General features: G+C 46.7%; 1 protein-coding gene across 5 annotated transcripts in view; it reads left to right on the top strand.

Moving 5' to 3' along the window:
• MPP2 (MAGUK p55 scaffold protein 2) overlaps positions 1 to 5,432 on the top strand; it is a 79,200-nt gene extending 73,768 nt beyond the window's left edge. For all 5 annotated transcript variants that reach the window (XM_081166495.1, XM_081166499.1, XM_081166496.1 and 2 more), the window contains exon 13: positions 1 to 5,432. This exon is cut by the window's left edge and continues 1,264 nt beyond it. The gene's annotated coding sequence lies outside the window, so the exon portion shown is untranslated.
• The last annotated feature ends 521 nt before the right edge of the window (positions 5,433 to 5,953 follow it).

Consider the following 5,953-nt stretch of genomic DNA (forward strand, 5'->3'; position numbering starts at 1 on the left):
GCGTCGCCGTACCAGCTAGGAAGTCGTTCTTCTCCAGCCTCTGGGAAGCTGACCCGCTAGTAGGAAAGCAGCGTAGGGAGGCTGCGAGGGAAACCCAGGGCTGGCATCAGGGATCAGTGTCGGTGGGCACCTGCCAAGGCCCACACCTTTGCAAGGGGGGGCACCACTACCTCCCTGCTCCTCAGCTGACTTCTTGCCTCCAAGCATGTAAACATTAAGAGCATAGAGCTATAGCATGCTGATCCACCTGCCTTATCTCCCTGTAGGTAGATGCATGGATCTAGCCCGGGGAAGAGTGGGCACCTTAGAGGGGAAGTGGGGGGGGCACCATGAGACCCATTGTCCAAGGTGCCCCACCCCTTGCAAACAAACCCCTAAAAGCACCACCAGAGAAAGCAATAGCAATTACAGTCATCTTCGATCCTAATCCTTGCTGTTCCTGCCCACAGCTCTCATTGTCCCTTTTTACAACATCAAAACGCAAAACAGATGATCAGGCATTTAAAATCCGTAGCGCAGAAATGCGGGCTGCTTCTCATCTGCGCCTACGTGAAGCCCACTCCCCTCGCGGATTCCGCTTCCCGGATTTCCCGTTACCTGCAGTTGCTTCCCTCAATTTCCAGGGTTCTCCTTTTCTCCTGCCAAGGACCAACAATCACTACCTCACAACTCTATGGCAGCTGTTAACTGGCGGGACTACCTGCTGCAGGGGAAGGGCAGAACCTTGGACTTGGGGAGTTTTTTTATTGCCAGGTAAAGAAAAAAAGCTTCTCTGCAGTGCTTCTCCCACATGCCAATTTCTTTCTTCCCCCACCTTAAAAAAAATGAGACCCGATTTCCTCCCACCCATCACCCACCTCTGAGATGATGCTGAGTCCGTGGGGAGCTGGTCATCAGGGCAACATGGGGCAGAGCCCAACCAGTATATTTGCCACTGTATTTTTGCGAGGGAGGAGGGTGGAGAGAAACCCAGAACAAAACGAACCCATCTCAGGCAGACCCACACTTATGCATCGGGTCCAGCGGTGATCAGGCTACTTTCATGGGGTCAGGAGAGGGAGGAGGTTATAGAGCTGGGATATTTTCCTTTATATGTCAGGAGAGAGGATAGCTGGGTCACTGCCCCAGCTCTCTCTCCCCCCCCCCCCCCACTATATTATGAACATTCCTCCTAATTCACAGAAAGTTTGTGGGGAAAGGTAGACACTGTTGGTTATTTATGGAGCATTTTTTTTGTTTGTGGAAAGGTTAGGCCATGTTTCTCGTGCACTTCCCCATCCTGGCTGCAAGAAGTTCAGTTTTGGGGAGAGGGAAGGGGCAGCAGGTTTGTTGTGCAAGACCACGAATCAACTGTAAGAGTGTGCTACCTGAATTTACCAGGGGCAGCCTGGTAGCACCTGAAGTCCCTGGCCAGGTTTCCTGTTTCTTGCAACACCCAACGTTAATTTGAAAAGAAAAAAATAGCAATAACTCCACCTGCTGGTGAGCAAGTGTGTGCTTTCCCAGTAACTATAAAACCCACTTGCTCGCGGACAAAACTGCAAGGAAAAGGCAGTGCATTGATACTGTTGGGGGAAATATTGGGGTTCAGTACCCAAGACCCTGGACAGCCAATAATACGCAGAGTCCAATTGTCTGTCAAACAGAACATTTATTTATTAAATCACCGCAGTGCGTTCTGGCTTACTCTCACCGTGCTGATGGGGCAAGCAGGACCCTGAGAGCTGAAACACACTGCTATTTCTACCAAACATATATTAAGATGTATTTCAGACCTGGCGAGAGTCAGGATTTTCCACTCCACAATAGCAAGGCTGCGAAACAGGATCCGTTGTCCCCTCATTGTTTGCTCAACAACCTTCCTTGGGAGATAAGCAGGTCTGGAGATAAGGGCTACGTGAGGAGGACATCTGCGGTTATCGGTTTATGCAGACCTGACATTCCACCCAGCCCAGAGTTGCAGGCGCCTCCTTGCTCACAAACACGTTTCTGATTCTTACATCTGTTGATAACTTCAGATTTTCAATTCTCACCCACCCGCTGCCCAGCAGTACTCTGTGAGTGGTTGCTGTTGATGTGGTGGGGACTGTCAGGAGCTTGTCCTACTCTTGAGTAGGACCCTGGCAGAGACACATGCCCGACTGACATGTTCCCTCCCTCCTGGTCGATCAGGAGCTTCAAAAGCTTTCTTCTGCCCAAACATCACTGCGACTGATGCCAACAGACATTGGCACACTTAGGGATCCGCAGTCTTTGCAGCTTGCGTAACAGACCTCAGCAACTCAGCATTTTGGCTAATCTACTTTATTTACATATAAACACATGGAGCACTGCAACATGGCTCCCTCTCTCTCTAGCATCAGACAGCAAAGAGAAAAAGAACAAAGGACATAGTCCCACTTCATGGAACACAGTAACACAAACATCCTGTCTCTGTCACTTCCCACTCTGTGGAGTCAAAACATACACTGTCATGTGATAGACAAAAATCCCATGACTGCAATCATGGAGCAGGAATTCTAACAGGGACCGCTTCTTCTGCTCCACAAATATAAGGAGGGGACGATGCAGAAAGCTGCTGCAGACTGCACACCCAGTAACCCCCCCCCCCCCGGAAGGGGTCTAGATAAATTGAAATGGAGAAGTTGTGGAACAAGGAGGCAAAGCAACCCCCCCCCCCGAAACAATAAAAGGGGGGTTTCAGAATAAACCTGCTCATCCCCAGGAGGAGAAAAAGCACAAATCTCTGGCTTTGGAATATTGGTAGGCATCTCCTTTGAAACTGCCATCGTATAATCATAGGAATGAGGAAGCCGTGGTTCTCTGGATATTGTCAAAACCCAATTCCCATTGGTTCTGGCCACCATGACCAATGCTGAGCAGTGATGGGAGCTGAAACCCACCAATATCTGGAAAGGCCAAGCCTTCCCCCTTCCCTCCTTGGATCCCGAACGCCTTGCGAGTCAAACGTTTTGGCTCCCGAATGCCGCAAACCTGGAAGTGAGTGTTCCAGTTGGCGAACGTCCTTTGGAACTCGAACGTCCGAGGCGGCTTCTGGTTGGCTGCAGGAGCTTCCTGCAGCCAATCTGAAGCCATGCCTTGGTTTTGGAAGTGGAACGGGCTTCCGGAACGGACTCCGTTCGGCTTCCGAGGTACCACTGTACTTGCTTATGCAGAAGGAAGGGAGCCTTGTTGAATGTGGCAGGACTTACTTCTTAGTAGACATATTAAGGATTGTGCTGCGGCGTGGATGCAAATCTGGCAAGATAAAATCAGTGCTGGATTACCAAACGTGCATCGTAGGCACCGGCCCCATGCCTTTTAGGGACAACGGATCAAAATAATATTGATTTGATCTTGAAAGAAAATTACGATCAAACTTTCTTAGTTCCATGTCATCCCTTTAAAATCAGAAACGTGTTAGGAGATAATTTGCGAGGGGGACCATGAGATTTCAATTCCCTAGAAGCCTCCACAGGGTTTAATCCGGCACGGGCTAAAATCCTCATTTGAATTTGCCTTATGGCAATGCCTTCTCTCCAGACACAGTGGGAATGGTTTGATCTGCGGCCCTTTCGTTCTTGCCACCCTCCCAAGAACCACGCCTTACTTATTAGCTTCTCAACCACTCTTTGGGATCTTAACTCTCTCATGATCAGTGGCTTCCAAATCTTTCTCATGTGCTTTTGATATCCCACAAAATGTATGCGTGCATGAGTTTTTAATTTTGTACAGATAGCTAAAATAGAGGAGAGATTTATGTATCTTTATTTGGGCTGGGGAAAACATGTATATTTAAAGTGAGAAAAATCTATATAAATTGGTAGCAGTTACGGTGCACAAAGAGCAAACAAGTATTATTAACTGTAGCACCCTGGCTAGAAATGGCCAAAAGGACACGCCTGATGTTATAGCAAAACAGGCGTTAAAAATCAAAGCAGATTTTTTTTGGGGGGGAGGCAGTAATTGAAAAGCAGTTATGCTATTGTTTACATGGATTAAGTCACAGAGTGGGGGAGGGGCTGTCTCTTTTGGAGCAGTCACCATTTCCTATTCCTCTGAGGCCCAGCTGACTCACACACGTAGCTACGTAGTGGTCACTCAGAATCCAGACATGGGTTTTGTAGAGGGTGTCTGGCAGAAACTTGCCAATTATTATACTGCCTTGTGGCTGCAGTGGCATAGCAGGATTGCTGGATTTACAGTGGGGCCGTGGCACTCACTGAACTTAGTGGGACTTAATTCAAAGTAGATACATGCGCGGGGTTGAGCTGTTGGTGACATTAATTGTGTGCATTCCCACCAATGACTCCTAGGTTCGTTCTTAATAGGGTTTTGCTTATATTTGCATTTCTGCTTGGAATCATTTAAATTTTTAAATTTTTTACTGTAAATGCTCCTGCGGTTTTGTCCTGTCACCCACTTCTCATTGTACCTGCCCATCTCTCCGTAGTAGTTCTGTGCCTCTGTTCCCTTCTTTCTTTCTTTTACATGCATCTCTTAGCTGGGAGAAAGATAAAGCCAGGGACTTGCATCTAAATAGGACCACAAATACCGCTATTTTAAAGCTTTGGGCTTAGTGGGGATGGGGCACCTTTGGGGTTCAGCTTCAGGCAGCGAAATGTCTTGGACAAGCACCGACCCTGTTTTATTCCTTTTTGGCCACATTCGTGCCATACTTTTAAAGCACTGTGTTGCCATGTTAAATAGTCATGGCTTTCCCCAGAGAATTCTGGGAACTGTAGTTTATCAAGAGTGGTTAGAAGACTCCCTCAGCTACAGTTCCCAGAATTCCCTGGGAAGAGGGATGGACTGTTAAACCACTCTGGGAAGGGAACTGGGGTTTTCCTATCAATTCTCAATGTCCTTGACAAATGTCAGCTCCCAGAATTCCACAGAGGATGCCACAACTATTTAAAGTGGAATCCTAGTGCTTTTAAATGTATGACATGAATGTGTCCTTGGCCTCCTCCATCGCTTTTTTTTACCTTTCCCCTGTTTCCGGTTGAGCTAACATTCCCCCTAACTCATTCCCTCCATCTATCTCTGTTTTTAAAATAATAACTGCGGGTTTTGCCTGGGGCTCCACTCACAAGTCTTGCTTCCATTATTATATCAACGACTACAAGGGCTAAATATGTTATTAAAGTGGAACTTTAGGCATAAAGAACACCACACGCTTAAAAGGCACGATGAAATCGCAAGAAGTGGAAAGTCTGGAGAACAGCCCCACTTCACGGACCTGGCAGCATATAGTGGCTTTCTTTCCCCTTTATTTATTTTTAAAAACTGTTTATACTGTGCAACAGAGTCTCATACTGGAAATGTCACATTCTTAATTTCTCTCTTTCTCCCTCTCTTTTGGAAAGGGGTGCACTCTGCTGTCATGTATTTTTACTGTTACCTTTACTTTAAAGAAGATGAACAGTTCAGTATCTTGTCTATTGTGTGTGTGTGTGTGATAGAAAAGTCGTCTCTCTTGAGAGTGTCGTGTTATTTTCAGTAGCGCCACATTTTAGATGGTGTTTTTGTCCTGGATGTTTCGAAAGCTCGGTAGGTTCTCTTCTAACTGATTTGGTGGGTCCTTTCCTCTTGTCATTGCTATAGGGTGGGGGAGAGAAGCATTGTACACGTTTTCCTGTTCTGAATTTTTATTATGGTTATTATAGTTATCTATTTATTTATTTATAAAGAACGATAAGAACAACACTTTCCGATTAAGAGCGTTCGGATTTTTCCCTTGCAGTTGCTGCAGGCAAACTCAAGAGGGTGCTGTGGCCAGAACAATATCTAGGTACAAACTGGACCAATACAGTGGGTACCTCGGGTTAAGTACTTAATTTGTTCTGGAGGCCCGTTCTTAACCTGAAACTGTTCTTAACCTGAAGCACCACTTTAGCTAATGGGGCCTCCTGCTGCAGCCGTGCCACCGGAGCATGATTTCTGTTCTCAT

The sequence above is a fragment of the Podarcis bocagei genome (genome assembly GCF_964188305.1).
Source record: "Podarcis bocagei genome assembly, chromosome: 13".
Classification (NCBI taxonomy): Eukaryota; Metazoa; Chordata; class Lepidosauria; order Squamata; family Lacertidae; genus Podarcis; species Podarcis bocagei.